Source organism: Leopardus geoffroyi, chromosome E1, assembly GCF_018350155.1.
Source record: "Leopardus geoffroyi isolate Oge1 chromosome E1, O.geoffroyi_Oge1_pat1.0, whole genome shotgun sequence".
Lineage (NCBI taxonomy): Eukaryota > Metazoa > Chordata > Mammalia > Carnivora > Felidae > Leopardus > Leopardus geoffroyi.
The window spans coordinates 6,987,458-7,014,716 of NC_059330.1; positions in this window are offsets into that span (position 1 = coordinate 6,987,458).

Sequence of the window (27,259 nt, forward strand, 5' to 3'; positions counted from 1 at the left end):
TGCAACTTAGAGCACTACCAACTTATTTAAAAACATGAGACTGGATATTTAAAAACATATTTAAAAACATGAGACCTGAGGAAGAGAGTAGAGAGAGATAAAGAGACGCGAATTTAATAATCCTACTAATCTTCCAAAAACACTCTTATTTGGGCATTTTCCTGCTCCCCTGATCAAGGTTCTCTGAAACTTCTCCATTTTTAAATAGTTTTTTTTATTTTAGGTTTATTTATTTATTTTGAGAGAGACCGAGAGAGTGCGAGCTGGAGAGGGGCACAGAGAGAGAGAGAGAGAGGATCCCAAGCAGGCCCTGCAGAGTCCAGGTGGGGCTTCAAGTCACAAAAACAGGAGATCGTGTCCTGAGCCGAAATCAAGCATCAGACGCTTAACTGACCGAGCCACCCAGGTGCCCCTAAAACGTCTCCATTTTTATTAGTGTTCAGTTCATTGTGATGTTTGAAGTACTGAGTAGAAATCCCTTACTCTTTACAGTACTTTCTGTCCACACTGATCTTTCTGTATTCTGACGACTTCTGTACCCTCCGTCTAGTGATGAATTAACCTGATCCAAAGAGATGTCTAGCTTTTGTCCACAAAGCTTTTGGGAGATGATCTCTAGGCACCTGGAATATTCTGCTGCATAGAACTGTCTTTGTTTCCCTGGGGGCCTCGGCACTGCTCGTTCTTACAGTGTGGTTTGTGTTGGGGCTTTTGGGCCATGTGGGATCAGTTCTGGCATCTGGAGGGACTGGAGACTATGGGCATTAACCTGACCTCTGGAAGGGGCTGAACACTAGGGGTCAGCCATGCAGGCAGTATGGGATTGAGTCCTAATAAAAACTCTGGACACCAAAGCCTGGGGTGAACTTCCCTGATTGGCAGTACTCCTTGAATATTGTCACTCACAGTGACCGGGAGGAGTTAACACTGTCCATGACTCCACAGGGAAGGGATGACTGGAAGCTTTGCATTTGGAAATTTCCTGGACTCTGCCCTGTGCATCCATTTCCTTGGCTGATTTTAATTTGCGTCCTTCCCCTATAATTGAGCATAACCATGAGTAAATAGCTTTCGTGAGTTCAGTGAGTCCTTTTAGTGAATTATGAAAACTGAAAGTGGTTTTGGGGGCCCCCTTTTATGGACTGAATGTTTGCCTCCCCTTCAAAATTTATATGTTGGTGTTCTGACCCCCAAGTGTTGATATAAGGAGCTGGGACATTTGGGGGGTTCTTATATCATGAGGGTGAAACCCCCTAAATGGGACTGATGCCCTTATAAAAAAGATCTGAGAGAGCTCCCTTGCCACTTCTGCCATGTGAGGATGTAGTGAGAAGACAGCTGTCAGCTGCCCAGGAAAAGAGCCCTCCCCAGACACTGAATCTGCCTGCACCTTGGTCTTGGACTTCTCAGCCTCCAAAACTGTGAGAAATAAATGTTTATTGTTTAAATCATACAGTCTGTGGTATTTTTGTTGCAGCAGCCTGAACCAAGACATTCCCTGAATTTGCAGTCGGTGTCAGAAGTGAGGGCAGTCCTTGCATGGGTTGTTCCCTTTTAACTTGGTGGTTGGCCTTAACTCTTCACACCTTCGTTCTGGTGGTTAATTACATTCTCATTTGCTTTATTATTTAACTATGTGTTTGTGTGTGCCTTTTTTCCCCCCAACCTAAGGTGGCTCTCCTAGTGGACATTTCTTTCTTCTGAATCTCCTTTAACACTTATCACAATTTTTGGGCTCCTGATAGGTTCTCAGTATATGTGTTGAATTGTCATATTCAGTCATTCTTTTTCCTTTTCTTTTTAAAGATAATTATTGTGTTATCGAATAAATACTTGTGGGGAAATTGGGTCTTTATGTAATTTCTTCTTTGTATGTATATGTATTTTTTAAAAGTTTATTTATTTTGAGAGAGAGAGACAGAGAGCAAGGGAGGGGCAGAAAGAGAGGGAGAGAGAGGATCCCAAGAAGGTTCCACGCCGTGTCAGCACAGAGCCCGGAGCAGGGTGCAAACCCATGAACTGCAAGATGGTAACCTGAGCCAAAATCTAGAGTAGGACGCTCAACCAACTGAGCCACCCAGGTGCCCTATCTTCTTTATATTTACTAAAATGAGGGGGCAGCGTACGTGTGTTTGTGTAGGTATCCAGAGGGAAGATGTAGGAGGAAACAATTTTTCTGAATGTGATTTTCTGTTTTCAACAAATAGCGTTGCCGGATCTTCCTGATGCATATGGAATAGATTTGGGGGGTGGGGGTCCCTGCAACATTGGGAAGACCCTCGGGAGTTCAGAAACATGTATTACTGAATTCATGCAGAAGCTGCTTTAGGGAAAAGCCTTGTATCCCTGGTCCCTGTTTGGTGTGCTTGAACTTGTCCTATAAACTTATTTTCCCCAGTATGGTAACCGGTACCCACAGGTGGCCAGTCCAAATTGAGATGCACTGTAAATACAAAATATACACGGAATTTTGAAGACTGAGTTAAAAAAAAAATAACGTAAATGATCTCATTAATGATTTTTATAAACTTATCACATGTTGCTGTGATAATACTTTGGCTAGATGGGGTTAAATATATTCAGAGTAATTTCACCAACGTTTTGCTTTTAAAAAAAAATGTGGCTGCCAGAGATTTAAAAATTGCATATGTGCTGCTCGTTGGTGTATTGCATCATGTTTCTGCTGGACAGTGGTCCTCTGGAGCCTCCATGGTCCCCTCCTGTCCATCTCCCCCCTTCCAGTGATGATAATCCATTTCTGCAGAAAACAGAAGATACTCTTTTTTTGTTTCAGTGTTTGAGAAGAACACACAGCCCCCTCCCTCCTCTTTGTTTCTGATCATCGCTTTCTTCAATTTTTAAGAGGTGGGGAAGGGGAAGAAAAAACACAGGATGTTTATTCTCAGCTGTCGTCCTTCCAATGTTCTTGAGAAAGCATTCTTAGAAACTAAAGCTCGGAATACACAGAAATAGCTTAAAATAACCAGGCAAGAAATCGCCTTATTTTAAAAAAATTTCTTTTTAACGTTTATTTATTTTTGAGAGTCAGAGCGCAAGCGGGGGAGGGGCAGAGAGGGAGACAGAACCTGAAGCAGGCTCCAGGCTTTGAGCTGTCAGCGCAGAGCCCGACATGGGGCTTGAACCCACGAACTGCGAGATGCGATCTGAGCCGAAGCTGGATGCTTAACCGACTGAGCCACCCAGGCGCCCCAAGAAATCTTAAACATGTCACTTCTTCTAATAGTAAAGATGGAAACTCCAAAAGTACTGGATTTTTTTTTCTTTTTCCTTCCTTTTCCGTGTTCCTGAAAATGTCTCCGAGCCCAGCAGGGGGTTGTGTGAGCCAGAATTCGGTGGAAGGGACTTTGTATTGCAAAGTTACCAGCTCTGAGAATTTACTTTCGGCAAAGAGTCCGCATAACCTTCCATGAAACATCAGGAATGTTCCAGTTTAGTACCTGTGTGTGTTTCGGACACAGTTAGTGACAGTCCTTATGACGGAGAGAGAAAACAGTTGAGAATGTACAGGCTAAATGTTAGTAGCATCAGTGACTCCTTCAAAGCAAACTTTGGCTCCTAGTTTTATCAGAATCCTTTAAGTTGTTGTCGGTTTTACAAAGGGAAACAACTATTTTATTTCTCTGGACGCATTAGGGTCTGTGGAGATGATATCTTTTTTTCCCCCCCATAACTGCAGCGGCTAAATGTTTATACCCATCTACCACCCACTAGTAGATAACCAGAAGGTGATATTCCAGCTATGGCTAGGCTGGAGTGCTACTCCCTGATCCCTCACAGTGAGCAAATCATTACTCGTTTTTCTGGTGGCTATCAAGTATGAGAGGCCCTGACCCTCGAAAAAGCAGCTAGCTTAATTACATCTCCTCTTAAAGGTAGTGTACTCATTCAAAAATACAGTTTTAAAGTCTTCCAATGAAAAGCATAAAAAGAAAAAATCTTTTAACCATAAACTAGTAATTCTCCAACCTTGATTTTTAGCTTTCCTGGCTGCCTAAGTGGTCATATATTTTATAAGCCTTGCTAATTTGCTGTTAAATTTGCTATTTATATGATCCTCGATGATTTGTTGGACTTCATTGAACAGAAAAGATTTTTATTAGCAGCCAGTGCTTTCAAAGAAGTGGTTTTTTCCACACCATCAAGGCCACTTTCTCACCTTATTGACAGCTTTATGAGTGTAGCTGGATAAAGAACAGTTTCCTGTATCCAAAGGCGTTTTGCATTCCATGGGGCAAAAGCTTGGACTTTTAATTAGGATATAAGAGCCTTCCTTTCTCTCCCACCATCCCGTGGGGGAGCACAGAGCAGTGACACTTGCGTTTAGATACTTAATCACTTTTCCAGACTTGAGCCCGCTAAAATGACGAAAGTTTTTAGGTCACGTGTTTACCTGGCCCTGGGCCAGCCCGGGATGGTATTTATTTCTGCACATCTGCATTTTGTATATGTACCCACATGGCTTTGCCTTTCTAATTGATGAAGGTATTTTACCCACTGCAAAAGCTGTCAAATGAATCCTGCTTCAAACCTTGTCTGAGCCCCTGTTCGGAATGTTCACAAGACGGTGAAATACGCCCTAGACTTGTCTCCAACTTGAAATTGTTTTTTGTGCATGGAGTGCAGAAGGCAGGTTCTCATTCCCTTTCATTTTTGTCTTGACTTTGCTATCCAGCGTATTTATAGGAGTTTTAAAGTTTCATGTTTTCTGTTCAGATTCGTCTTATGATGATCTTCCTCCCCAGCAATTTCTTCTCTTTTCAGCCTGGTGTTAAGGCTTTGATGCTGAGAACAGTGAGGTGCTAAATAGTAAATAAACATTGGGGGGCCCAAAGTGGTAGCCTGGTTGATAAATTTCACTAGTATTTGTGTGTCTTTTGACCCTTTGGGAGAAGCATGTGCTTCTAGAATGTTCCAGATGGCTGGCTCTTGTTCCATCTTTGCAGAAATTCAGTGTCTGCGGTCAAACAAAATGGGCTTCTGCAAAGGGCATGGAGAAGCATTATCTCAGAGTGTCTTGTCTGGTGACATGAGACTAATAGTAAAGACACTTGGGCCACCTGAAATCTATTCAGTTATTTCAGTAACCTGCAGGCTTTTGCTCCTCAGGAAATTTTTCTGAACTGTCTGTTTTTGTGGATTTTGGAACCCCATTGAGAAGGTCTGTCTGAACAAAAACAAAACAAAACACATGGATTTTTTATCTGTGGCTCAGAAATCTGGCAGCTCACCAATGCCATTGCTAAACTTCAACCAAATCTCTCCGTTTGGGACTGTAAAATAGAGGGCTATGGTGTTGGTCTCAAGTTCAACATCTGCCTGCCTCTGAGTATTGGCAAGAGCGTCCCCATCCTTTTTGATCTGCACCTTGTCCTCCGCGAACACACACAGACACATACAAGCGTTCACAAACACAGAGGCAGTTTACAAATAGCAGCCAAACCCAAAAGAATTCTGAACGCGCGTCTCTATGAGCCATTTGCTTAGAATGTGCTGACCGTTTCCTTGAAGTAATGAGCAAAGCCACAGAATATGTTAAGTGTCCCAAGCACATTCCAGTTTGGGGCTTTGCTGTATCAATCATTTGCATAGTTTCCAGAATGCCAATATTTATAGCTAACGGCAACTAACGCTGAATTTTAGTCTCTTTCTCTCGCTCTCTTTTTTTTTTTTTTTTTTTTTTTTGACGGATTGCAGTGAAAATCGGTTCTCTTCTAATTGGTGCAAAATGAATATTTACTTTATGGGTTACTTTATACCAGTGATCACATAGCCTGAATGCCAACATCTCTGGGGAAATCCATCCTGCTTCTGTATTTTTGTTTGAAATCAATAGAATAGTAAAATTGGGTTTTAATATCTTCTATTCCTACCCTCCTGATTCTGGCAATTATAGTTTTTTTTTTTTCTCTTTATAATGTGGGCAATCACTCTGCGTGCTCCATTTTTAACAACTGGTCTCCTGATGTTCCCTTTGCTGCTAAAAATGTCTTTTCTCACAAATCAGTGATCCTGCTCGAGTGATCCTGTGAAAAGTAGGTCACCAGGAGCAAGGAATCCTCTTGTCCAGCCCTGCCCCTCATTAGCTGTGAGGACGTGGGTCTATAACTTCAGTTCCCTAGGCTTCATAGTCTTTACCCATCCAGTGAATCAAACCAAATGTTCCCCCAAGATACTTCCCGCTTTGGAAGTTTTGCTGTCCCCCAAAAGTCAGCGATATCCCCTGGAATTCTTGTTGCGTAACTATGCCTCAAGGAACGAAACATTGAGCCTGGTTTCAATGCTTTACTGTCCACCTTTTTGCTGACAGTGCCCTAGAAGATTGTACCAATTTAAGGCACGCGGTGCATGGAATGTTCTAGAAAGTGTTTCTTGAAATTTCTTCTATGGCATTTTACCTCAGCTCTTGATGTTGTGGCCTTTATATTCAACCAGGGTAGTTTTCTTCCCTCTTTCCCTCCTTTCCATTTTTCACTCTCCTTTCCACTCATGACAGCTATGCCTTCTCTTCATTTGTCCCAGAGCAAAACGTTCCTTGACTCATTGTTCCCTGACCATGCTTCTATGCCCAGTCATATTCTCCAACTAACCTATTCACCCTCTGGATTATATGGACAGGAGAATTATTGCTACTTCTATAGTTACATGGACATAGTAAGGCTGTGTGTGTGTGTGTATGTGTGTGCGCATTCGTGTGCTTGGTGAAGAAGGGGTATGGCAGACTTTTCCTTCTATACTTATCCCCATTTATTTTTTGTTGGCTATACAGCTCTTCTGGATATGCCAGAAGAGATGGTCTTGCCATTTTCCTAAATATCTGTTAATTATCTATTGCAATGTAACATGCTATCCTCACATCTAGAGGCTTAAAACAACAGATATTTCTTATTTCATGGTTTTTTTTTTTTTTTTTTTTTTAATTTTTTTTCAACGTTTATTTATTTTTTTTGGGACAGAGAGAGACAGAGCATGAACGGGGGAGGGGCAGAGAGAGAGGGAGACACAGAATCGGAAACAGGCTCCAGGCTCTGAGCCATCAGCCCAGAGCCCGACACGGGGCTCGAACTCACTGACCGCGAGATCGTGACCTGGCTGAAGTCGGACACTTAACCGACTGCGCCACCCAGGCGCCCCTATTTCATGGTTTTTAATAGGTCAGGAATGTGATCATGGGTTAGCTGGGTGCCTCTGGCTCAAGGTCTCGCATGAGGTTGAATCAAGCTGAGGGCTGGGTCTGTGGTCTCTTAAGATGGCTTAATGGGAGGAGTTGTGGGGTCCACTTCTGAGTTCACTTGGTTGTTGCTGGGCCACTGTCCCTCACAACATGTGTCTCTTCATAGGACTTCATGACATGGCAGCTGACTTCCCCAGGTAGGTTTGAGAGTGAGAGAGTGTACCCATCACTTCTGCCGTATTCTGTTTGTTAGCAGTGAATCCAGACGTGCAGCTCACACTCGAGGGAAAGGGATTACATAAAGGTGTGAGTACAAAGAGGCAGGGATCCTCAGGAGTCATCTTAGACCCTTCCTTTTCCGGGCTTCTGGTTCCTTCCACACGAAATGTACTTACCTTCTCCCGACATCCTGTGAAGTATAGGCTCATTATGGGATCACCTCAAAGTCTAAAAACATCATCTAAACCAGGCCCAGGTATTTATGAGCTTCCCGGATTATAATTTTTAAGTCCTGCTCCTTGAGTCTAGTTACTGTTGGTCTGTAGGTGTGTTAAACTACGGAGACCATTTATCTGCCCGCTCATGTGCCCAACAGATAAAAGCAAGACACGCCTACGTCAATGCAGTAGGCATTTCCATTTGAAGAAAAAAAAAAAAACGAGAGGCACAGAGGAATTATGGGTCTCTGGTAATTGGGATACCACAGGGAAAAGTGGAAGTTCTTTGATTAGGTCTTAAGGCCTGGGAACCCTTTCCAAGGCTCTTGGCTCTTTCTTCAAGGCTTTCCATTCTGAGTTATCATTCCTTTTTCAGGAAAGGTCATATATCTATGTATCTGACACAGCCCGTTTCCTGCCAGGAGAATTCCACGGGCCCAAAGCCCTCTTTTCACTTATTACCATTTTTGTCTCCTTCAGTCCAAACTGGCGATGTGTCTGCATAGATCAGTCTCTTAATTAGTACCTGCATCTTCAGTAAATCTTCTTGAGGTACGTTCCAGTAGATATAACATCACACCCACAAATCTCTCTGAGTTAATACAAGCCCTGTTGGTTGTTTTAGAGAAACTGAGGAGGCATCCCCTTAATCTCTTTAGAGGGCTTTTTTTCTGACTGAATGGTCCAGATCATCTTTTTTCAAAAAATTTTTATTTATTTTAAGAGAGAGAGAGACAGAGATAGAGATAAAGGGATAGAGAGGATCCCAAGAAGGCTCCATGCTGTCAGTGCAGAGCCTGACGCTGGACTCAGTCTCACGATCCTTGAGATCATGACCTGAGCCAACATCAAGAGTCAGACACTCAACCGACTGAGCCACCCACATGCTCCCAGAACACCATCTGTAATCCTTCTGAGGTCTTAAGAAAATATTTCACATTCATGCCATTAGATTCATCTCTAATGTTTCCTGGCAGTGCTCTGGATTTGGTCTTTGCCCAGAAGCCATGACTTAATTTTAAAGCCATCATTTGCCCTTGGGAAGAGCTGAGAATTTTCAGAACCACCCAGGAGTGAATGATAGAATCAAAACTGAAACTTTTATGTATTCAGTAGGCAATAGGATGCTTACATTGGTCTATTTGCCCCATATTTTCTCTTCTTTAGGAATTTGTTAATCACAGCCATTTATACGTGCGCATACGCACATGCGCGCGCGCACACACACACACACACACATATATTGCCCCCTGACCATGCTTATGTGCCCAGCCATATTCTCCAACTAACTTATACCCTGTCTGGATTATATAGACAGGAGAATTAGTGCTACTTTTACAGTTATATGGACATAGTAAGTGAGGGTGTGTGTGTACCTGCATGCACATGCATGTGCTTGGTGAAAAAGGGATACGGCAGACTTTCCTTCTATGCCTCATCCCCATTTATTTTTTGTTGGCTAAACAGTTCTGGATATGCCAGAAGAGACGACCTTATCATTTTTCTGAATATCTGTATTAGTTATCTATTGCATGACATATGAATTATAGCATGAATTGTTAGTAATTGCATATTAATTATATGCATATTTATGCATGCGTGTGGGCATCATCTCTGGTAGTCAGAAATCCTCATGATTTATAGTTAAGAAACAATTTTGCTTGAGGAGCTATCTGGGTTTTCTTATCGTCTATAATAATCTTCCTTCCTTTCTTCCTTCCTTGCTCCTTTCACCTTGTTCTTTCGTTCGTCTGTCCCTCCCCTCCCTCCCTCCTTTCTTTTCCATCTGTTGGTTTTCCATTTGTTGGTGTGTCTTCTTTATTCCTATAACTAGGCTTTCTTTTCCAGTATGTACCTTGGCACGTAGGCATTTCTATTGAATAGTATAAATGATACTCTCCAGGCATTGATTTCTCTTTTTTTGAGGGGGGGAGGAGCAGAGAGAGAGAGAATCCCAAGCGGACTCCATGCTCAGCACGGAGTCCAGTGCGGGGCTCGATCCCACAAACCGTGAGCCAAAACCAAGAGTCAGATGCTCAACTGATTGAGCCACCCAGGTGCCCTCCCTTCCCCCACAGCATTTCTTTAATGCCATTGGGGCATGTAGCAAAATCAAAACGACTTGGCCCACTGGTTATTCAGTTTATCTCCAATTGCTGCTCAGAAACTCCTCCTGAAATAAACCTCATTTGACTCCAGTTAACCGTCTGCTTTTCTCGATGCTACTATCTGACTCGTCATTCATTCAGTAAATAGTCACTGAGCACCAACTGTATGCTAGGCATACACACTAAGTGAGACGATTAGGATCTTTGCTCTCAGTCTAGAGTCTCCCGAAGAAAACCTAAAACGAAAATACCAGTAAAACCAAGTAAGAGAAATGTTGATGAACGGGATGAATGTCCATCATGTGAGGAAAATGTTGTGGGGAACAGCATTGGAGGACGTGCTGCTTATAGATTAGGAGGCGCTGGGTTATAGGCTAATTAGTGAAGATCCCAGTGAGGAGGAAAGGCTGAGGCTAAGGAAAGCCAGGCTGAGTGTGCCCCACGCGCACACCGATGCAGGGGCGCAAGGCATGTCACGGTGCTGACGCTAAGCGGCATAGTGTCTGGAGTGTATGGAGGCGATCTAGGTGATCGGGTGGTAGGTTGAAACTGGAATGGGTGACAGACTGTGATCATGAGTCACTAGAGAGGACACTATGGAATTTTGGATTTTTATGCTGGAGGTAAGAGGGGTGACTTAACTAAGTTTATATTTGGAAACAGTCGCTCTGCTGACAGCAGTGGTGTGTCCGGGTTTTCTGGAGCCTTATGCATATACAATTCGGGGGTCTCTTTTTAAGAATAAAATAGTATGAGTTTTTAAGAAAATGCAAAACTAGGTACAAAAGCGAATATTTTTTTTATTTTTTTATTTTTTTAATGTTTATTTATTTTTGAGACAGAGGGAGACAGAGCATGAACGGGGGAGGGTCAGAGAGAGGGAGACACAGAATCTGAAAGAGGCTCCAGGCTCTGAGCCATCAGCACAGAGCCTGACGCGGGGCTCGAATTCACGGACCGCAAGATCATGACCTGAGCCGATGTCGGCCGCTTAACTGAATGAGCCACCCAGGCGCCCCGTGAATATTTGTTTAAAATGAGAAAAGAGGGGTGCCTGGGTGGCTCAGTGGGTTGAGCAGACGATTCTTGGTTTCTGCTCAGGTCATGATCTCATGGTTTCATGAGTTCTAGCCCCGCATTGGGTTCTGCACTGGCAGCACAGAGCCTGCTTGGGATTCTTTCTCTCTCTCTCCCGCTCTCTGCTCCTCCCCCACTTGCTCTGTCTCTCTCTCTCAAAATAAATAAACTTAAAAAATTAAGTAAAATGAGAAAAGAAAACAAATTACAAATTTAAAAATGCTGAGAACAATCACAATGTCCAGAAAAATGACCCATTTAATTAATTTATTGCCCACACATTTCTGTAAAAGACTCCCCCCTACGTTTGTAGACATCAGCCCTCTTCATATGGTAATTATTCACCTCTTCGTATGGGAATTTTGTTACATCGCTTACTTTTGACAGAACTAGAAGATATTTAGTTATTCCTTCAATGTGCTTAATGGAAATTTTATTTATTATCATGAACGTAGGATTTTCTTTCATCCTTACGGTTTATTGGCAGTCTTACATAGATTTTTAGGTTGGTTTGTCAAATTTGAGAAAACCTCTGAAAGTTTATTTCACATAGTATGAGCTGTAAGATTAAAAAAAAACTTTTTTAAATGTTTATTTGTGAGAGAGAATGAGAGAGAGCAAGTAGGGGAGGGGCACAGAGAGAGGGAGACACAGAATCCGAAGCAGGCTCCAGGCTCTGAGCTGTCAGCATAAAGCCTGATGCGGGGCTTGAACCCCCAAACCGGGAGATCATAATCTGAGCTGAATTGAAGTTGGATGCCCAACCAACTGAGCCACCCAGACGCCCCTGTGAGCTATAAGATTTTGACATGGCATATCAGATTTTCTTGTGCAGTTACTAAGATAAAAACTCTTGAATCGGTGACCTAATTATCCAGGTTGTCGCTGGTGGCTTTATGTCATGATTCCAGGAGAGTAGGCACAGAGTGTTTCTGGAAGTCATTCTTATATGGGAGCCGTAAGCAATAACTCACTCCTGTGTGGAAGTGACGGAAGACCGTGTACATAGATCCCACTAAACTCCAACCCGGGTCATTCCAGCCCTACTTCTCCTGGGCTTTTATGCCCAGCACCACCTGCCTCAAGGGGAAATGCGACAGGTGTGGGGTGTCGGAATAGAGAGACAATAGTCTTAACCAACTGTGGTGAAAGCATCTTACCTTTGAACATGTTCGAAATCACATGGCCCTAAGAACGTCGAACCAGGGCTCCTTCCAAGCCTTGGAAGGGGCTGGCACACATGAGGGATCATGAAACAAAAGGCAAGAGAGGTGAAGTGACCATGGACTGAAAGGATACTTCCTGGAGAAACCTCAGTGGGATGATGAGCTACCGTGTGTCCGTGAGAATGAGAAAGAAAGACATCATTGATTCTTGCATTTCTTCTTTAAGGTGGAGTATAATTGATTGCATTGGAGTGATTTATTTAGGGAGGGTGAGGGGAGGAGGAAAAGGGGAGACAAGGAAGATTCAGCTTTCCAACTTGAGCAACCGGAGGAGGTCACGTCATTGAGATAGGAAACATGGTGGAGATAGGACTGGAGAACGCTCTTGAACTCGAGGGGCCCGGATGATAAATGAGTTGGCCGTGCAGGTCTGGAAAGCAGCCCGGCAGGTGATGGTGGAAAGCTACCGGCATTGGGAAGTTGGTGGCGCCACCAGTGGGTGGAATGCTGGAGCTGGAGCCAGAGAATTGTCGCTGCCTTCGCCAGAGAAGCCCTGGAATAAAGCAATAAACCAGGTCGATGGCCCTGACAGCTTCTTAGAAACTTGCTTAGCTCGAACCAAACCCAGCTTTTCTGAATGTGCTGACTAGGTGTTTCACTTACTGTTTCCACTGCTTCCATCAAGCCCCCATTAAACTTAATTTGGCATGTCTCATGGCAAAAATTCCTGTGCCCAAAGTTTATAGACCTGTAGTAATCCCAAATAGCGCTCTCAGTTCACAGTCAAGTAACACATGAGGGTATTTTCTTTTCACTTACGTAAGTTCTAGCTGATTCTTTTTTATTATCCTTCTTCTGGTCATTGTTATTAGTCCTTTGTTCCTTACTCTTAACTTTTTAAAATTCCTTCTTACTTCTACAATCATCTTAGACATTCTTACACATATTTTGTGTCTAATAAAAACAACTTCTGGAGTCTTTGCAAGTCTAACACTGCTCTTTGTTTTTTATTGGCTTATTCTCAGTTATGATGTCTTTCTCCTTGTATGCTTTGTCTTTATGTCTTCGTTTGTTTTGCTTTGCTTTTATTGTGAGCTTGTATTCATTGGAAATTTATCAGGATTGTAGGAGTTCTTTGAGGTCTACATTAAGGACAGTGGCTCTGAAAAAGATTGTGTTTGATCCTGCCTGGAGGCATTGTAAATTCCTGGAATTGCTTTTTCTTTTTTTCATTTTCCTTCTTTTCCTTTTCCTTTTCTCTTTCTTTTCCTCTTTCTTCCCCCCCACCCGGAATCACTTTCAACTGACTTCTCAGTTTACTTCATATTTACCTTGCTTGGCTTTAGAGTATTCCCACAGCATTAGTTCGACCTCAAATCCACGTAAAAGCCAGCTTACAGTTGCAAATTATGAAGCGAGATGTTTTTTAAAAACATTTTTTAATGTTTATTTATTTTTGAGAGAGAGCGAGAGAGGGAGGGAGAGAGAGAGACACGCACAGGATCGGAAGCAGGCTCCAGGATCTGAGCTGTCAGCACAGAGCCCGATGGGGGACTCAAACTCACGAATGGTGAGATGATGCCCTGAGCCGAAGTAGGGTGCGTAATCCACTGAGCCACCCAGGCGCCCCGGAGATTTTTTTTTTCCGTCACCCAGAGACAAGGTAATGATAGGTACGTTGGTGTCTCTTTTAGTCGGGTAGATTTCAGTCACTTTTGTTTGGTTGGTTTTCTTCCTGATTCTCCCTTTCACTGAAGATGTCCCAGATCCACAGGAATTTTTGTGCCAACTCTTTGTCAGATGAGGGGCATTCTGTGGGAAGGAAACACATTCCTAGACCTAGTTTCTTTTCCTTGGACAATTGTAAAAAGGGAGTATTTGGGTAACAGAGTGATGTGAATGGCGATTGGGCAGTCAGCAGCTTCAGAGCTCACTTGACTGGATTCATGCATTAGCTCTGTAATTTGACCTCTAAGGATTTTCCTTGTTTTCTTGCCAGCTCAGGAACACACATGTAAAATGATCACTATAAGGTATTTTGTTGCTGCGTGGTTATTCAGGTTATTGCTGGAATCAGAAATCAACCGTGACCTTCGCTTTTAAAAAAAAATTTTTTTTAACATTTATTCATTTTTGAGAGTGAGACAGACAGAGCATGAGTGGGGAAGGGGCAGAGAGAGAGGGAGACACAGAATCCAAAGCAGGCTCCAGGCTCCGAGCTGTCAGCACAGGGCCTGACGCAGGGCTCAAACTCATGAACCGCGAGATCATGACCTGAGCCGAAGTCGGACGCTCGACCGACTGAGCCACCCAGGCACCCCAACCATGACCTTCTTATACAATTCCCAGCCCTGTACCAGAATTTCTGATTGCCTTGATTTTCCCCTGTTGACCAGAGAATGGTGTGTCCTCATAATAGTCGCAAATTAGCCTGTCGTTCATACCGGTATGGGATCTGCTTCCTTCATGGCTCTTTTTGGAGACCCTGGAACCTTCTGCTCCACCACGGTCCAGTGACTCTCCAGCTGTCATCCTGAGATCTCCCATCTCTGTTTTCTAGGTGAATCCACTCTTTCCTAGATCTGATGGCTTCCAGTATTTTATTTGTTTCTGTGTTCTCTATATCATTTCATTAAAGAACTCAATTGTCGGACATTTTGTAGTCCATCCTCATCTAAAAATGTCCTTATTTTGCTCTCAAACTTGGCTGATGGTTTGCTTGGGTATTGAATAAGGTTCAAAATAAATAGCCTGGACTTCTGATTTGAACCCCCAAATTTACAGAGCTTAGAAGTCATCTTGTGTGTTCAGTGTCAACTCATCATCAGGGAAATACGAATCAAAGCCACACTGAGATGTCACCTCACACCAGTCAGAGTGGCTAAAATGAACAAATCAGGAGACTATAGATGCTGGCGAGGATGTGGAGAAACGGGAATCCTCTTGCGCTGTTGGTGGGAAATAAACTGGTGCAGCTGCTCTGGAAAACAGTGTGGAGGTTCCTCAAAAAATTAAAAATAGAGCTACCCTACGACCCAGCAATAGCTAGGAATTTGCCCAAGGGATAGAGGAGTGCTGATGCATAGGGGCACTTGTACCCCAATGTTTATAGCAGCATTTTCAACAATAGCCAAATTATGGAGAGAGAGAGCACAAATGTCCATCAACTGATGAATGGTTAAAGAAGGTGTGGTTTATACATACAATGGAATACTACTTGGCAATGAGAAAGAATGAAATCATGCCATTTGCAGCAACGTAGGTGGAACTGGAAGGTGGTATGCTGAGTGAAATAAGTCAGTCAGAGAAAGATACCATATGTTTTCACTCATATGTGGACCTTGAGAAACTTAACAGAAGACCATGGGGGAGGGGTGGGAGAAAAAATAGATACAAACAGAGGGAGGGAGGCAAACCACAAGAGACTCTTAAATTCAGAGAACAAACTGAAGGTGAATGGAGGTGGGGGAGAGAGAAAACGGGTGATGGGCATTGAGGAGGGCAGTTGTTGGGATGAGCACTGGGTGTTGTATGTAAGCCAATTTGACAATAAGTTATATTTAAAAATAAATAAAAGAAAAAGTCATCTTGTGTTTATAACAAAATAGCTGAACACACTGAAAATCATGAGTTTTCTTGCTCCATTAGGAAATTGAGGTCTTGGGGCAGGCTGCTTCCCCAAGTCTGGAGAATGCAGAAAAACCAAAGATAAAGAAAAATCTTGAAAAAAACCAGGGAGGAGGAAAAATCTTACCTATAGAGGAACAAAAACTATTACAGTGGACTTCTTTCCATTTAAGAAAAAAAAAAATATTTTAAGTGTTGAAAGAAAAAATCCACCAACCTAGGATTCTATACCCAGAGATGATTATTCTTTAAAAATTAAGGAGGAATAAAGACTTTCTTAGAGAAACCAGAGGGAATTTATATTAATTTCAGACAAAGCAGATTTCAGAAAAAGAAAAATTATTGGGGTAAAGACGGTGACCTGACAAGGAAGGAGTCACCTCTCCTAGAAGACACAACTACTCCTTAACCTAACAACAGACCTTCAGACTATTTGAAGCAAAAACCAAGAAACTGGGGGGTGCCTGGGTGGCTCAGTCGGTTAAGCGTCCGACCTCAGCTCAGGTCATGATCTCACAGTTTGTGGGTTCGAGCCCCGCATTGGGCTCTGTGCTGATGGCTCAGAGCCTGGAGCCTGTTTCAGATTCTGTGTCTTCCTCTCTCTCTGCCCCTCCCCTGTTCACACTCTGTCTCAAGAATAAATAAACATTTAAAAAAATAAAAAAAAAATGAAAAATTGGAAGGAGAAAATAGATAACTCCACCATAATTGGGGACATCAACTCTTTTAGTAATTGATATATCAAGGAGGCAGAAAATCAATAAGGATATAATTGAAACAAACAGCACCATCAATCAACTTGATCTAATTGACATTTATAGAGAACTCCACTCAATAACAGCAGAATACAAACTCTTCTCAAGCTTGCATGGAGCATTCATCAAGATAGGCCAAATTCTGCTTGAGATTCTCTCTCGCTCTCTCTCTCTCTCTCTCTCTCTCTCTCTCTGCTCCACCCCCACTTGTACTGTCCCCGTCTCTCTTAAAATAAACAAACTTAAAAAAAAGGAAATCATCTGATCATGTCAATGGCAAAAAAAAAGAATTTAACAAAATCTACCTACTCATGATAAAAATTTCTTGGCAAACAAGGAATAGAGGAGAAATACTTCAGCTTCATAAAGAATATCTACAAAAAAACCTAAACCCAAAGCTAACATTATATTTAATGGTGAGAAATCCATGCTGTTCTTGTGTCATGACAATCTTTTGGATGTAGTCTGCTGTCATTTATCTTGATCATTATACTGGAGCCTTTTATATTCTGAAGACCTTTGTATTTTTCCATCTCTGTGTTTCATTCTGTATTTGATCATTTTCTTTCGTTCTCTCTTCTCTTTCCTAGTAAATTTACTTAGTAGGATGTTAAACTGCATGGAACAGACTCTTAATCTATTTTCTTCATTCTGTCCACCTCTATCATTCTGATCTATGTCAGAGGAGTGAAAGGTGGGGAGGATTGAATAGGTGAAACACAGGGGATTTTTTTAGGGTGGTGAAACTGTTTGGTATGATACTGTAGTGAAAGATACGAGATGGTATGCATTTGTCAAAATCATAGACTGTAACAATACACAGTGAATTTCACATTTGCAAAATGAAAAGCAGTCCAACCAGAGGAAAAAGTGCTGATCTAACTAACTCTGGGAATGAATGGAGTCTGAAATTCTAAAGGCAAAAAGAACTGCACATAAGTACCATACTCCAGGTGATAAAGTTGTTTCCCATGGGTGTATGAGTGAACAACTCTGATACTGTATACATGTATACTGAAGTTGACAGATTAAATAAATGGATGGAAAATGGTGGGAGCCAGTTTTCCCACTGTGGGTGTGGTAGCTGACAGGCAAGGGGAGGAGGCTGGAATAATCCATGTAGCAGCAGAGTATGGTTAGAGACATCAGTATGAACTCATGTTTAGCTTAATATAGGCCCAGATGCTTACATATAGAAATATTTGTAGATGTGTGTATATTCATGTGTTACGACCCACACACGTATTTCCTTGTATTGTCAACTCAGAGACCCTAGAAGCAATGATAGCTGAGAAACTATGAGCGCACCCAGCACTTAGATCTTGGTTCCTAACACCATTTCCATAAAAGAGGTGAGGTTCTATGGAGAAATGGTTGATTTTAGGATCGGGGCATAAAATAGGCAAGATGAGTTTGGAAAATCTTGTAGTGCACAAAGTTGGGAAGTACTCCAAACAAAAAACAAAACCCCCCAATATAGCCAGTATTCATTGAGGGGATTATGATAGGAGATAACTGAATGTGCTCTTTGCCCAAAGCTGATACAATTTGCACAAAAAAATAAAGTAACGTTGGATTACAACCCAAAAGATAAAATAAATATCCATGAGTCTATCTATAGTGATATAAATACATGATTAACTAATGGAGAGGAATAGACAGAGGGCCCATGCAGAATATTCTACTTAACTCGAATAGATACTCTGCTTTTATAGAGGTGGATTGTGAGTCTCCACTCCTTCATGGAGAGCTCTGCATCATACAGTACGGAAGGAGAATAACAAAGAATAACTTTACAGTGGAAAAATATGACCACCGTCTACCTGAGCTTGATGGTCAAGATCAGCATTAACCATGACTAGTCATGTTGACGGTATTTGTGTTTGATACGATGTGATGAGAATGGCACTTGACTTCTGTGATCTTCCTCCCCCCAACCCATAACCTGTAAAGTCTAATGAGAAAAACAGCAGACAAGTTCTACTAGAGGGACGTTCTGCAAAAAATCTGACCAGTATGTCTCAAAACTTAGGATCATCAAAAACAAGGAAAGTCTGGGGCGCCTGGGTGGCACAGTCGGTTAAGCGTCCGACTTCAGCCAGGTCACGATCTCGCGGTTCGTGAGTTCGAGCCCCGCGTCAGGCTCTGGGCTGATGGCTCAGAGCCTGGAGCCTGTTTCCGATTCTGTGTCTCCCTCTCTCTCTGACCCTCCCCCGTTCATGTTCTGTCTCTCTCTGTCCCAAAAATAAATAAACGTTGAAAAAAAAATAAAAAAAAAAAAAAACAAAAAAACAAGGAAAGTCTGAGAAAGTATCACAGAGAAAATGAGCCTAAGAAGACTTGACAACTAGATGTGATGTTGTACCCTGGACGGGATCCTGGAACAGAGAAAGAGTGTTCAGTAGAAACTAAGGAAATCTGAATAACGCTGTGTTAATATTGGTTCATTAATTGTAGTGAATATACCATGTTGATGTAAGATTGTAAGACACTAACAATAGAGGAGGCTGGGTCCTCAGTTTATGGGAACTCTCTGTACTATTTTCTCGATTGTTCTGTCAGTCTACAAGTGTTCTGTTTTTTAAAAAATGTCCTCAGAGCTTTGAAGGCAGTGTCTTTAAATGGCCAGTGGTCTTCATGAGAAATCAGATTGTTATTCTTTTTTGGAAGATAGGATTTCTCCCCCTCCTCTGGAAGCTTTGAGACTTTATTTATTTTGTTAAATCCATGCTGTTCTTGTTTCATGATAGTCTTTTAGATGTGGTCTGCTGTCGTTTGTCTTGATCATTACACAAGAGCCTTTTATTTGGAAGACTCTTGTATTTTTTCACTTGAGTCCCTTTCATTCCATGTTTGATAATTTTCTCTTCATTCTCTGATCTCCTTTTCTGGTAATTTTCCTTAGTAAGATGTTGAGCTGTGTGGAGCTGCCTCAGTCTGTAGTTTTTGTTTTTTTTTTTTTTCCCATTGTCTACCTTTGCCTTTCTAACCTATCTTACAGAAATACCCTACTCTATTCTCCAGTCCTCCCATTGACATTTTATTTAGGCAATCTTCTGTTTAATTTCTAAGAACTCTTTTCAGCTTTCTGGATTTTTTCCCCCACTTTTCAACATCCTATGTTTTAATAGATAAATTTCTTCTCGGATGTAATCGAGGTTAAGAAATATGATCACCTTCGTCGGGATCATTTAACGCAACTTATTGGGTGGTGGTGATTTCTGTTTGTTTGCGTGGTCTTTCTTTTCTCCACACTGCCGGTTTTCAACCATGTATCGTTCCATTCTTGGTTGCCTGTTCATACGTGAGACTGAAGAGCCATGTTGATCACTGGAGTCGATGTGAGGTCCTATGCACCTTGCAGATTCAAGGGGAGGTGAAGCCTGGCTTCCCCTCAACATGGCCCGGAAGGGAACAGATTGCCTTTGAAATGAAGGTCATCCAAGTGCAGAATCAGAAGGGCTTTACTCTGTACCAAGAGGACCCAGTGACATCAACTCTTCCTGCACAATGTTCTGAATTTATTTGGAGGACAGATTTTTGTGTGTGTGTGTTTTTTTTTCCTGTGGGAGGAAAGTAGACTTGCCAGGCTCAGGGTGTGGGGGGGGGGGGGGCGGCAAATGGCACCACTGTTTATGGTTAAACCTGCCTATAGTTGCTTGTTCCCCACCTGCCGACCCCCCTCCCCCACCCCCACCCCCACCTTCTTTCACGTTGGCTTCTACCATCTCCAAACTGGGGGCCTCTCACTGATCCATCTGCAAGACAGGCCCCTCCTTACCCTGGAGCTCTCTACTTAGCACACTCATCTGTTTCTGACATCCAGAAATATCCTGGAAGTGCTCGTCCCCTGAGAACTTCATTCCTCTTGGTTTGTGCGGTTATGGGTTTATTTCTTTGACATTTCCCTGAGCTTCGGGGAGAGAAGGGAAGTAAAAAAAATGTGACAGATCTCTCTCAAATGGAAAATCTCAAGTTATTTTTCTCTTAAATTATTTTATTTTTATTTTAAATGTTTTTTTTTTTAGTTTATTTTTAAGAGAGAGAGACACAGCATGAGCAGGAGAGGGGCACACAGAGAGGGAGACACAGAATCTGAAGCAGGCTTCAGGACCAGAACCCAAAGTGGGGCTTGAACTCGTGAACCATGAGATCATGATCTAAGCCGAAGTCAGATGCTTATTACCTTAACCGACCGAGCCACCCATAAATAAATTTATTTATTTAAATTCAAGTTAGTCAACATAATAGTGTAGTATTGGTTTCAGGAGTAGAACTCAGGGACTCATCACTTATATACAACATCCAGGGCTCATCAAATTATTTTCTTGAAGAAAGAAACTGTAAGTAACAGATACGCTACAAAACACCACATAATGTTCATTTAAATTGCCTTTATTTTCTGATTCACAGGTGGAACCCTCTTGAGATTGCCTTTTCGATTTCTCAATCTCCTCATGTTTTATAGATTATTTTGTTGAATTCCTTTTCTTTACATCTGAGGAAACCAGGGCTCTGAGCAGGCAGCTCTTGACTGACCTGTGGAGAAGCCCTGGAATTTTGGGGTAGGGTTGGTCAGGTTGGATTCCAGCTTTCCCACGGGCCGTGAGATTCTGAGCAAGCACTGAATTTCTCCCAGCCCCATTCTCTCATCTATAAAATGACCATAATGGAACATGCTCAGTCCAGTTGCCGTGAGAACAGAATGAGATGATCTGCGTAAAGTGTTTAGCACAGTGCTATAAATGGCCGCAGCCTAATAAATATTGCCGTTACCGTTGCTCATGTCATCCAGATTTAAATTACTTGCACACTCAGTAAGTATTTGTTTTTATGGCTACTGATCATCCAATTTGGCACCGTTTCGCTTCGGGATGTTGTAGGCGATGTAAGTTGCCCAAGAGACGGGAGAGAGGAGTTTTGACATTCTTCGGAAGAAATAGAGGGACAGTTACTGCTAGGAGGCAAATACAAAAAAGAAAGTAAGAGGAGACCCTGTGAGCCGCCCTTAACAACTGTTTTGTTTGTTCTACCCGATAACGTTTGTTTCTAAATGACCTTTGTAAATGACAGTTACTAAGAACGGCACTCAAACGTTTGGCTAGAGCAGAATCTGAGTTAGAAGGGACTAGACCAAGGCAGATACACTGGTATTGAGAGCAGCTGGATGGGAGGAAGAGAAGTATTAGGAGGTATTTCGGTTTTCATTACGCATCCCCGCAATAGTGTAATTATACACACTGCCTTCTGAGCAAAGCAAACGCAACAAACAAAACTTCTTCCCGGGGAACAGAAGGAAGCTTTCGGGGGAAAATGTAAATGAAAGGACCCCAATGGAACGGGAGAAGAAGCCATCGCAAGCAGGATGGAGAGCAGGGCTCCTGAGACAGGAGCCATTCGGCCCCAATAGCCAAACCCAAAGACTAATTCTGTAAGCTGTGCTTCGGGGCTTGGGGGGAGAGGTGTGGGAAAGAGACACCAGATTCCCTCTTCGCAGTGTTTTATTAATTTTACAGGCCCTTTCTGTGGAGTGCATGCTTTTCTCATTTGTTTGACCAACATGGGCAGGGGAATGAGGAAACTCCTCCTGGCATACATTCTCCCATTTACCAGGGTCAGTGTTTACATTAATAACAGACCACACTATACGATGTGCTCCTTCTGTTAACCCCACACAGCTGCTAATTAGCAGGTCACTTGCGGGTTAGAGGTGCGTTTGTGTTGTGCTTCTTGGCTGGCTGTTGTGTTATTATAACAACTGTAAATGCCATATGCAGCTGCCATACGGGCTGTGCTCAAAAGGCTGTTTGTATAATTACAGGCATCAGCCAGAGATGGAGACTGCCAGCTGACATTCAAGAGGCAATAATAACTTAATTTCCCTCACAACAAATTGGCTCTCTAATAGGGGATTTTAGTTGTGCTCCGAACTTAGGGATGGCTTGAGAATTCCAGCAAGCACATTTCTGTTGAGCTATTCGCATAAGGGGGAAGGTAATCACGCCCAAACCGAGTCCGCTTGCACAGTTGCGGGGCGTCTATCAAGAGGTGACCTTACTCCATACCTTTTTATTCCAAAGAAAAGATCTATATAGCCAGAGGAGTCAGCTGGCTTCCAAGGGGAACTTGCCACCCTAAGGACAGTCTTAAAGATGTCATGAAAGGTTTCTGTCCCACCGGTGTCTCTCACTGAGCACAACTCACGGAACTCTGCTTTGTTGTAGCGTTTGGAATGAGCTAGAGATTTCATCTGGGAGCCTGCTCCCTGGAGCTCTGATTTCACTGTATCTTTGCTTGTGTTTTCCCTCGGCCAGAATATTTCTCCCGCCATTAAATGTTGGTGCAAAGCCGTTTCCTCTGTGATGGCTTTCTTGATCGTTCTCTCTTTCCTCCAGAAACGGTGATCTGTTTCTTCTTTTCGTGGTGCTAGCATTTGGCATAATAATCGTAATGTTTTGTCTCTCGTCTTAATAATTATTTGTGCCCACAGCTGTCTCAGACTTCAGTGGGGGAATCTGACAGCATCCGTTTCTTACCCGTCTTGGTAACACCTATAATGCTTTCCACCCAGCAGGTGCCAAAGGCAGTTGTTAAATGGATTTAAAATATATTTTCAAAAGCTACCATCATTCTGTGTTTTGAAATATGCAAAGAACTTGAATCACAATGGCGAACACAAAAGCTAGAAAAGCTGAATGAGATTTGGTTATTTGAAAATAAAGCCTGTTTTTAAACATAGTAAAAACACATTTCTCTCTATAGGTATATGGTAGATAATTTTTTATATATATTTTGTACCTATATACTTATTCATATAATTTTTCACATACAGATCCAGAACTATACCTGCATTTGTATCTGTATCTAATATTTTGGTATTCTGTGCCACTTGAATGTGATTAGAAAACTTTTAATGACCTGGAAAGACTTGATACTCTCTGAAATGGTAAAAGTTGTAAAACATTACAGTCACTGTGGATACGATTTGTATTCATATATTCTGGTGATAAATGATTTATGCACTTAAAGTCCAGAAAGCTATGCATGAACAATCATATTGAGTGTTTATACATGATGGGATTTGGATTACTTTTGCTTTCTTTATTTTGCTAATCTGTATTTTCTAAAATGTTTGCAGGGTGTATATAAGGCTTTTGTATTGAAATTATTAGAATGTAATTTTATGAATGTATTTTCAAAGCTTTATAAGAAGGAGGGTTTTAGCCATCCGAATTCCCTTTAAAATAATGTCTGGGCCATATGTGATGTTGGCAACTGCTGTTTTTAAAATACCCAACGAGTAGACTGAATTTATTTTATATGAATGAAATGCTTCAGGGTTGAGGTGGATAATATGTTCTGGGTTCACAGGTGCAAGGGCGTGAGGCAGGAAGTTAAGACATTTTGGAGTGAAAAACACCAGCTCTGGGGCCAGAGCAATATTAAATTAGGCATGGACTTTATTTAGTTAGTTGTTGGCTCTTTTGGTAAGAAGTTCAAACTTAATTAGATCAGGCATAAGCAAAACAACAACGAACTAAAACGTACCTGGTTTGTTGCACATCAGTGCTCTACGGTGTACGTGTTTATATACGGCCCCTTGTAATCCTCGTGGCTATCCTGTAAGGTGGGCTTGAGAACAGTGCTATACATTTTGCAGAAGAGAAGACTTAGGCTTCACTTGGACCCTTCTCCCATGTCACGGTGGCTGGGCAGGAACTCTAAAACTGTCTGTTGAAGTCTGTAGCCCGGACTCTGCCTGCCTTCCAGATGGCAGACGTGGGCGAATAGAGCGTCCAAGCGTGTTTTGGATTTATTGATCTTTCATTGTGACTCGAATGCTTCAGTTTACATACAATGTGATGAGCCAAGGCTGTACTTACTGTAGTGGGTGCAGTCAGTGCCCTGCCCAGACCCCCTTTCTCCAGGCCGGTGGTCCTCTGTCTTTAGCCTGTGTGGGTGGTGGCTCCTAAAAGCTCACATCAGCCCTTTCTCTCCGGACCTTCCTCAGCGGAGGGAGCACCTCGGTCCTCCCTCTTTACCCTGGGGGCGCAGAGAGGAGAGGCAGCCAGAAGTGACTGACTGACACGGGACACGAAGGATCACCTCCTTGCCTTGAGAGGGGACCACACCTGTGGGTGATTCTGACTCCAGGGCTCTCCGTGCGATCAGGCAGAGGCCAGTCTGGGGGCTGAGGCCACATCCTCACTCAGCTTCCCTCCCCTGAGCCATCCTCTGCCCTGGCTCCCTTTGTCCTGAGAGCACTTCTCCCCAAAACCCCATCATGAGCATCTCCCCACCTCAGGCTGTGCTTCTAGATGCCCCCACCTGAAACACTTAGAGAGGTAAATAGCACGGAAATCTTCTATGGTGGTGTAAATTTCACTTTGATGAATCAAGGTGGACATCTTTTCACATTTTAGGCGTCGTCTGTGTTTCCTATTCTGTGAACAGTCTGTTCACAAACTTTTCTCATTTGAAATATGGTTTGGGGGCACCTGGGTGCCTTGGGCAGTTGAGTGTCCAACTTTGGCTCAGGTCATGATCTCGCGGTTTGTGAGTTCGAGCGCCGCGGTCAGCACAGAGCCTGGAGCCTGCTTCGGATTCTGTGTCTCCCTCTCTCTCTGCCCTTCCCCTGCTCGTGCTCTGTCTCTCTCTCAAAAATAAATAAACATTAAAAAATATTTTTCCCTTATAGAGAGATTACATTTACTTATTTTTTGCTTTTGTGAATGGGGTGTGTTATTCCATTAGTTATCCTAATCTGTTGTTTTTCCATGTGGGTGTTACTGATTCCTACATATTAATTTTTTACTCTGTATTTTTACTCTGTTCTCATATTGCAGTGTCTTGGGTTGATTCTCTGATATGTGTCAGGATTGCAGTGATATCACCTACAAGCGATAATTTTACCTCCTCTTTCCCAAAATTTATACCTCTAATTTTTTGCTCTTGTCTAATGATATTGGCCGGAACTTCCAGAATGAGGATAAATAAATGTTCATTTTCACTGTCAGTGGACCTTTTTGAATTGTCTCTGATTTAGATAGGAACTCTTTTAGTGTTTTGTCTTGTTTTTTTCATTAAGCAATGGTGCTGGCTTGAGATAGATGTATTTTGGTATCTGTGAATCTATTTTACTAACTTATTAATAAGACAGTTAAATTTTCTTTTTAATTAAAAAAGAAAATAGGCCATCAGTTCATCTCTGACATTGGCAAAAAAAGGGGAAGACACAACCATTTATCCTGGCTTTCCTATGTGGTCTGTACCACTAGGTCACCAAAGAGTAGGTGACAGAAGGCATCACCACCCCCCCCCCCCGCCTTTTTTTTTTTTTTTTTTTTAAACAATATTCCAGCTGATGAGTGAAAAAGGAAGAAATGAGAGAAATAGAAAATCACCATTTTGCAGACTCCCTTGAGTTAATGGCTCTGGGCATTGGGAATCAGTGGATGAACATCACAAGATGAAGAATAACCAGTTGTCACATGTCTTCTGATTAAAAAAAAAACCATGGTACCACCTACATCTTGTCAAAGGCATCAAACCTAAGTGTGGTCAGACCTCTCGCTGCAGCTGCTAATGTGCCAGAACTACAGAAGGCGAAGGGGTGGGCCATACTATACCATGAGGACGCAGTCTATAAAATCAGGGCTGTGGGAGAAACCTACGTGTCAAAGCCTTAGGTTATTTGTGGGGAAAATAGAGGAAGAGAAAAGGGGGATAGATGAAAAGAAACTTAACAGGCATATCAATTTTATTTATTTAAGTGTATTTATTTTGAGAGAGAGAGAGAGAGAGAGAGGGAGGGACAGAATCCCAAGCAGGCTCTGAGCTGTCAGCGCAGAGTCCAATGTGGGACTCGAACTCATGAACTGTGAGATCATGACCTGAGCTGAACTCAAGAGTTGGACGCCTGATTGAGCTGCCCAGGCATATTGATTTTATAAAACTTGGCAAGTACAGTATAATGTGTGGACATACACTTGGGTGACGATACAATGAAGAAATGCAGAGAGGAATTATATAAATGTCAGCATGGTAGTTACCTTTGGGGGGAGTGATAGGCTTAACTTTGGGATGGAACTCATGGAAAGGCCTCGGGAGTATCTGGAAAGTTCTAATTCTTGACCCAAAGGATGGTTTACCAAGGTTTGCTCCTTCTATGGATTTTTTATGGTTTTCTATATTTGTGCCTTACCGTACAATAAATGGGTCAAGTGAAGATAACTCTGTTGGTGCATTTGGAGTATTTGTGGGAGAACAGGTATGTGGGTCTTCAAAGTCCCAGCTCTCTGACTCTTAAGGTTGCCAGGAAGACACTAGTTGTTACCAAGAGGCCAAGCAGGTGATACAGGAAGGTTTGCCCAGCGGTGCATTGGTTAACCAGCTTTCTGAATAGAGAAGCCATGATTTGTAGCATTTGGCTCATTTTCGTGCTGTAAATGCTCTCATAATAGCCTTTGTTCAGGCTCCCAGGTGAGGTCCTTGACCGTGAAGGTGGAAAGTGTGCAGAGTTGGCTTTTGTCGGCCAGTGAGAGCCCGTTCTGAGACCCTGTGGGGTGGATGGACACCAAGATACATTCCATTGTCTTCCCCTTTTATTTTGGAGTACCCCAACCTGTGGCATTTATTATTATTATTACTATTATTATTATTATTATTATTATTATTTGCAATCTAAGTCATTTTTATGTCCCTTGTTTTGTTTTTGTGGCAAAATTTAACATTTACTCTTGGGGTTGTTTTTAAGGGTGCAGTTCAGTGACATTAAGTACAATCCCATTGTTTTCTGATCATCACTACTATTTCCAGAACTTTTTCATCATCCCAAATGGAGACTCTCTGCCTGTTAAATAATAATTCCCCATTCCCTGTGCTCCCCGCCCCTCAG